This window comes from Haliotis asinina, unplaced genomic scaffold, assembly GCF_037392515.1.
Source record: "Haliotis asinina isolate JCU_RB_2024 unplaced genomic scaffold, JCU_Hal_asi_v2 scaffold_22, whole genome shotgun sequence".
Lineage (NCBI taxonomy): Eukaryota > Metazoa > Mollusca > Gastropoda > Lepetellida > Haliotidae > Haliotis > Haliotis asinina.
In genome coordinates this window covers 495,495-504,048 of record NW_027133894.1, presented here as the reverse complement: position 1 = coordinate 504,048, position 8,554 = coordinate 495,495, and positions in this window count along the sequence as shown.

Sequence of the window (8,554 nt, the reverse complement as noted above, 5' to 3'; positions counted from 1 at the left end):
TGCACACATGTAGTATTCGACCTGTCAGAAGGGGAGACAATTCAATGTGAAGGGTCTGACAGTTTGTGTTTTTCAGACTGAAAGCGTTTCCTTTGAAATAAAAATGAAAGAGTGGTAAGAAACGAACCCTTGTTCAAATCCTCAAACGCGTCTACAATTTAATTCCTTTACCGTAAATGTGTGCTAAATATAACTCTGAGGTATATGTATCACATGGTATTTCAGCTGACTAAGGTGTCTTCCAAACCTTACTTCGCCTTTATTAATTCATCCTCTGGTCCAACATTCAATTTCAAACTTTTAGATGATGACATTGTATTATCTTCGGTTTGTGGAAACGTTTCATTGAAAAATTAAGAGATACAAATGGAGTTATGTCATTCTTGACATCCTGCACACATGTAGTATTCGACCTGTCAGAAGGGGAGACAATTCAATGTGAAGAGTCTGACAGTTTGTGTTTTTCAGACTGAAAGCGTTTCCTTTGAAATAAAAATGAAAGAGTGGTAAGAAACGAACCCTTGTTCAAATCCTCAAACGCGTCTACAATTTAATTCCTTTGCCGTAAATGTGTGCCAAATACAACTCTGAGGTATATGTATCACATGGTATTTCAGCTGACTACGGTGTCTTCCAAACCTTACTTCGCCTTTATTAATTCATCCTCTGGTCCAACATTCAATTTCAAACTTTTAGATGATGACATTGTATTATCTTCGGTTTGTGGAAACGTTACATTGAAAAATTAAGAGATAGAAATGGAGTTATGTCATTCTTGACATCCTGCACACATGTAGTATTCGACCTGTCAGAAGGGGAGACAATTCAATGTGAAGAGTCTGACAGTTTGTGTTTTTCAGACTGAAAGCGTTTCCTTTGAAATAAAAATGAAAGAGTGGTAAGAAACGAACCCTTGTTCAAATCCTCAAACGCGTCTACAATTTAATTCCTTTGCCGTAAATGTGTGCCAAATATAACTCTGAGGTATATGTATCACATGGTATTTCAGCTGACTAAGGTGTCTTCCAAACCTTACTTCGCCTTTATTAATTCAACCTCTGGTCCAACATTCAATTTCAAACTTTTAGATGATGACATTGTATTATCTTCGGTTTGTGGAAACGTTACATTGAAAAATTAAGAGATAGAAATGGAGTTATGTCATTCTTGACATCCTGCACACATGTAGTATTCGACCTGTCAGAAGGGGAGACAATTCAATGTGAAGCACCTGACAGTTTGTGTTTTTCAGACTAAAAGCGTTTCCTTTGAAATAAAAATGAAAGAGTGGTAAGAAACGAACCCTTGTTCAAATCCTCAAACGCGTCTACAATTTAATTCCTTTGCCGTAAATGTGTGCTAAATATAACTCTGAGGTATATGTATCACATGGTATTTCAGCTGACTAAGGTGTCTTCCAAACGTTTCTTCGCCTTTATTAATTCAACCTCTGGTCCAACATTCAATTTCAAACTTTTAGATGATGACATTGTATTATCTTCGGTTTGTGGAAACGTTACATTGAAAAATTAAGAGATAGAAATGGAGTTATGTCATTCTTGACATCCTGCACACATGTAGTATTCGACCTGTCAGAAGGGGAGACAATTCAATGTGAAGCACCTGACAGTTTGTGTTTTTCAGACTAAAAGCGTTTCCTTTGAAATAAAAATGAAAGAGTGGTAAGAAACGAACCCTTGTTCAAATCCTCAAACGCGTCTACAATTTAATTCCTTTACCGTAAATGTGTGCTAAATATAACTCTGAGGTATATGTATCACATGGTATTTCAGCTGACTAACGTGTCTTCGAAAACTTACTTCGCCTTTATTAATTCAACCTCTGGTCCAACATTCAATTTCAAACTTTTAGATGATGACATTATATTATCTTCGGTTTGTGGAAACGTTACATTGAAAAATTAAGAGATAGAAATGGAGTTATGTCATTCTTGACATCCTGCACACATGTAGTATTCGACCTGTCAGAATGGGAGACAATTCAATGTGAAGAGTCTGACAGTTTGTGTTTTTCAGACTGAAAGCGTTTCCTTTGAAATAAAAATGAAAGAGTGGTAAGAAACGAACCCTTGTTCAAATCCTCAAACGCGTCTACATTGCAATTCCTTTGACGTAAATGTGTGCTAAATATAACTCTGAGGTATATGTATCACATGGTATTTCAGCTGACTAAGGTGTCTTTGAAACCTTACTTCGCCTTTATTAATTCAACCTCTGGTCCAACATTCAATTTCAAACTTTTAGATGATGACATTATATTATCTTCGGTTTGTGGAAACGTTACATTGAAAAATTAAGAGATAGAAATGGAGTTATGTCATTCTTGACATCCTGCACACATGTAGTATTCGACCTGTCAGAAGGGGAGACAATTCAATGTGAAGGGTCTGACAGTTTGTGTTTTTCAGACTGAAAGCGTTTCCTTTGAAATAAAAATGAAAGAGTGGTAAGAAACGAACCCTTGTTCAAATCCTCAAACGCGTCTACAATTTAATTCCTTTACCGTAAATGTGTGCTAAATATAACTCTGAGGTATATGTATCACATGGTATTTCAGCTGACTAAGGTGTCTTCCAAACCTTACTTCGCCTTTATTAATTCATCCTCTGGTCCAACATTCAATTTCAAACTTTTAGATGATGACATTGTATTATCTTCGGTTTGTGGAAACGTTACATTGAAAAATTAAGAGATAGAAATGGAGTTATGTCATTCTTGACATCCTGCACACATGTAGTATTCGACCTGTCAGAAGGGGAGACAATTCAATGTGAAGAGTCTGACAGTTTGTGTTTTTCAGACTGAAAGCGTTTCCTTTGAAATAAAAATGAAAGAGTGGTAAGAAACGAACCCTTGTTCAAATCCTCAAACGCGTCTACAATTTAATTCCTTTACCGTAAATGTGTGCTAAATATAACTCTGAGGTATATGTATCACATGGTATTTCAGCTGACTAAGGTGTCTTCCAAACCTTACTTCGCCTTTATTAATTCATCCTCTGGTCCAACATTCAATTTCAAACTTTTAGATGATGACATTGTATTATCTTCGGTTTGTGGAAACGTTACATTGAAAAATTAAGAGATACAAATGGAGTTATGTCATTCTTGACATCCTGCACACATGTAGTATTCGACCTGTCAGAAGGGGAGACAATTCAATGTGAAGAGTCTGACAGTTTGTGTTTTTCAGACTGAAAGCGTTTCCTTTGAAATAAAAATGAAAGAGTGGTAAGAAACGAACCCTTGTTCAAATCCTCAAACGCGTCTACAATTTAATTCCTTTGCCGTAAATGTGTGCCAAATATAACTCTGAGGTATATGTATCACATGGTATTTCAGCTGACTAAGGTGTCTTCCAAACCTTACTTCGCCTTTATTAATTCAACCTCTGGTCCAACATTCAATTTCAAACTTTTAGATGATGACATTGTATTATCTTCGGTTTGTGGAAACGTTACATTGAAAAATTAAGAGATAGAAATGGAGTTATGTCATTCTTGACATCCTGCACACATGTAGTATTCGACCTGTCAGAAGGGGAGACAATTCAATGTGAAGCACCTGACAGTTTGTGTTTTTGAGACTAAAAGCGTTTCCTTTGAAATAAAAATGAAAGAGTGGTAAGAAACGACCCCTTGTTCAAATCCTCAAACGCGTCTACAATTTAATTCCTTTGCCGTAAATGTGTGCTAAATATAACTCTGAGGTATATGTATCACATGGTATTTCAGCTGACTAAGGTGTCTTTGAAACGTTACTTCGCCTTTATTAATTCAACCTCTGGTCCAACATTCAATTTCAAACTTTTAGATGATGACATTGTATTATCTTCGGTTTGTGGAAACGTTACATTGAAAAATTAAGAGATAGAAATGGAGTTATGTCATTCTTGACATCCTGCACACATGTAGTATTCGACCTGTCAGAAGGGGAGACAATTCAATGTGAAGCACCTGACAGTTTGTGTTTTTGAGACTGAAAGCGTTTCCTTTGAAATAAAAATGAAAGAGTGGTAAGAAACGAACCCTTGTTCAAATCCTCAAACGCGTCTACATTGGAATTCCTTTGCCGTAAATGTGTGCTAAATATAACTCTGAGGTATATGTATCACATGGTATTTCAGCTGACTAAGGTGTCTTTGAAACCTTACTTCGCCTTTATTAATTCAACCTCTGGTCCAACATTCAATTTCAAACTTTTAGATGATGACATTGTATTATCTTCGGTTTGTGGAAACGTTACATTGAAAAATTAAGAGATAGAAATGGAGTTATGTCATTCTTGACATCCTGCACACATGTAGTATTCGACCTGTCAGAAGGGGAGACAATTCAATGTGAAGAGTCTGACAGTTTGTGTTTTTCAGACTGAAAGCGTTTCCTTTGAAATAAAAATGAAACAGTGGTAAGAAACGAACCCTTGTTCAAATCCTCAAACGCGTCTACAATTTAATTCCTTTGCCGTAAATGTGTGCTAAATATAACTCTGAGGTATATGTATCACATGGTATTTCAGATGACTAAGGTGTCTTCCAAACCTTACTTCGCCTTTATTAATTCAACCTCTGGTCCAACATTCAATTTCAAACTTTTAGATGATGACATTGTATTATCTTCGGTTTGTGGAAACGTTACATTGAAAAATTAAGAGATAGAAATGGAGTTATGTCATTCTTGACATCCTGCACACATGTAGTATTCGACCTGTCAGAAGGGGAGACAATTCAATGTGAAGAGTCTGACAGTTTGTGTTTTTCAGACTGAAAGCGTTTCCTTTGAAATAAAAATGAAAGAGTGGTAAGAAACGAACCCTTGTTCAAATCCTCAAACGCGTCTACAATTTAATTCCTTTGCCGTAAATGTGTGCTAAATATAACTCTGAGGTATATGTATCACATGGTATTTCAGCTGACTAAGGTGTCTTCCAAACCTTACTTCGCCTTTATTAATTCAACCTCTGGTCCAACATTCAATTTCAAACTTTTAGATGATGACATTGTATTATCTTCGGTTTGTGGAAACGTTACATTGAAAAATTAAGAGATAGAAATGGAGTTATGTCATTCTTGACATCCTGCACACATGTAGTATTCGACCTGTCAGAAGGGGAGACAATTCAATGTGAAGAGTCTGACAGTTTGTGTTTTTCAGACTGAAAGCGTTTCCTTTGAAATAAAAATGAAACAGTGGTAAGAAACGAACCCTTGTTCAAATCCTCAAACGCGTCTACAATTTAATTCCTTTGCCGTAAATGTGTGCTAAATATAACTCTGAGGTATATGTATCACATGGTATTTCAGATGACTAAGGTGTCTTCCAAACCATACTTCGCCTTTATTAATTCAACCTCTGGTCCAACATTCAATTTCAAACTTTTAGATGATGACATTGTATTATCTTCGGTTTGTGGAAACGTTACATTGAAAAATTAAGAGATAGAAATGGAGTTATGTCATTCTTGACATCCTGCACACATGTAGTATTCGACCTGTCAGAAGGGGAGACAATTCAATGTGAAGAGTCTGACAGTTTGTGTTTTTCAGACTGAAAGCGTTTCCTTTGAAATAAAAATGAAAGAGTGGTAAGAAACGAACCCTTGTTCAAATCCTCAAACGCGTCTACAATTTAATTCCTTTGCCGTAAATGTGTCACAAAAATAACTGTGAGGTATATGTATCACATGGTATTTCAGCTGACTAAGGTGTCTTCCAAACCTTTCTTCGCCTTTATTAATTCAACCTCTGGTCCAACATTCAATTTCAAACTTTTAGATGATGACATTGTATTATCTTCGGTTTGTGGAAACGTTACATTGAAAAATTAAGAGATAGAAATGGAGTTATGTCACTCTTGACATCCTGCACACATGTAGTATTCGACCTGTCAGAAGGGGAGACAATTCAATGTGAAGAGTCTGACAGTTTGTGTTTTTCAGAGTGAAAGCGTTTCCTTTGAAATAAAAATGAAAGAGTGGTAAGAAACGAACCCTTGTTCAAATCCTGAAACGCGTCTACATTGGAATTCCTTTACCGTAAATGTGTGCTAAATATAACTCTGAGGTATATGTATCACATGGTATTTCAGCTGACTAAGGTGTCTCCGAAACCTTACTTCGCCTTTATTAATTCAACCTCTGGTCCAACATTCAATTTCAAACTTTTAGATGATGACATTGTATTATCTTCGGTTTGTGGAAACATTACATTGAAAAACTAAGAGATACAAATGGAGTTATGTCATTCTTGACATCCTGCACACATGTAGTATTCGACCTGTCAGAAGGGGAGACAATTCAATGTGAAGCACCTGACAGTTTGTGTTTTTCAGACTGAAAGCGTTTCCTTTGAAATAAAAATGAAAGAGTGGTAAGAAACGAACCCTTGTTCAAATCCTCAAACGCGTCTACATTGGAATTCCTTTGCCGTAAATGTGTGCCAAATATAACTCTGAGGTATATGTATCACATGGTATTTCAGCTGACTAAGGTGTCTTCCAAACCTTACTTAGCCTTTATTAATTCAACCTCTGGTCCAACATTCAATTTCAAACTTTTAGATGATGACATTGTATTATCTTCGGTTTGTGGAAACATTGCATTCAAAATTTAAGAGATAGAAATGGAGTTTTGTCATTCTTGACATCCTGCACACATGTAGTATTCGACCTGTCAGGAGGGGAGACAATTCAATGTGAAGCACCTGACAGTTTGTGTTTTTCAGACTGAAAGCGTTTCCTTAGAATTAGAAATGAAAGAGTGGTAAGAATCGAACCCTTGTTCAAATCCTCAAACGCGTCTACATTGGAATTCCTTTGCCGTAAATGTGTGCCAAATATAACTGTGAGGTATATGTATCACATGGTGTTTCAGCTGACTAAGGTGTCTTCCAAACCTTACTTCGGCTTTATTAATTCAACCTCTGGTCCAACATTCAATTTCAAACTTTTAGATGATGACATTGTATTATCTTCGGTTTGTGGAAACGTTACATTGAAAAATTAAGAGATAGAAATGGAGTTATGTCATTCTTGACATCCTGCACACATGTAGTATTCGACCTGTCAGAAGGGGAGACAATTCAGTGTGAAGAGTCTGACAGTTTGTGTTTTTCAGACTGAAAGCGTTTCCTTTGAAATAAAAATGAAAGAGTGGTAAGAAACGAACCCTTGTTCAAATCCTCAAACGCGTCTACAATTTAATTCCTTTGCCGTAAATGTGTCACAAAAATAACTGTGAGGCATATGTATCACATTGTATTTCAGCTGACTAAGGTGTCTTCCAAACCTTACTTCGCCTTTATTAATTCAACCTCTGGTCCAACATTCAATTTCAAACTTTTAGATGATGACATTGTATTATCTTCGGTTTGTGGAAACATTGCATTCAAAAATTAAGAGATAGAAATGGAGTTTTGTCATTCTTGACATCCTGCACACATGTAGTATTCGACCTGTCAGGAGGGGAGACAATTCAATGTGAAGCACCTGAGAGTTTGTGTTTTTCAGACTGAAAGCGTTTCCTTAGAATTAGAAATGAAAGAGTGGTAAGAATCGAACCCTTGTTCAAATCCTCAAACGCGTCTACATTGGAATTCCTTTGCCGTAAATGTGTGCCAAATATAACTGTGAGGTATATTTTCTCACATGGTATTTCAGCTGACTAAGGTGTCTTCCAAACCTTACTTCGGCTTTATTAATTCAACCTCTGGTCCAACATTCAATTTCAAACTTTTAGATGATGACATTGTATTATCTTCGGTTTGAGGAAACGCTACATTAAAAAATTAAGAGATAGAAATGGAGTTATGTCACTCTTGACATCCTGCACACATGTAGTATTCGACCTGTCAGAAGGGGAGACAATTCAATGTGAAGCACCTGACAGTTTGTGTTTTTGAGACTAAAAGCGTTTCCTTTGAAATAAAAATGAAAGAGTGGTAAGAAACGACCCCTTGTTCAAATCCTCAAACGCGTCTACAATTTAATTCCTTTGCCGTAAATGTGTGCTAAATATAACTCTGAGGTATATGTATCACATGGTATTTCAGCTGACTAAGGTGTCTTTGAAACGTTACTTCGCCTTTATTAATTCAACCTCTGGTCCAACATTCAATTTCAAACTTTTAGATGATGACATTGTATTATCTTCGGTTTGTGGAAACGTTACATTGAAAAATTAAGAGATAGAAATGGAGTTATGTCATTCTTGACATCCTGCACACATGTAGTATTCGACCTGTCAGAAGGGGAGACAATTCAATGTGAAGCACCTGACAGTTTGTGTTTTTGAGACTGAAAGCGTTTCCTTTGAAATAAAAATGAAAGAGTGGTAAGAAACGAACCCTTGTTCAAATCCTCAAACGCGTCTACATTGGAATTCCTTTGCCGTAAATGTGTGCTAAATATAACTCTGAGGTATATGTATCACATGGTATTTCAGCTGACTAAGGTGTCTTTGAAACCTTACTTCGCCTTTATTAATTCAACCTCTGGTCCAACATTCAATTTCAAACTTTTAGATGATGACATTGTATTA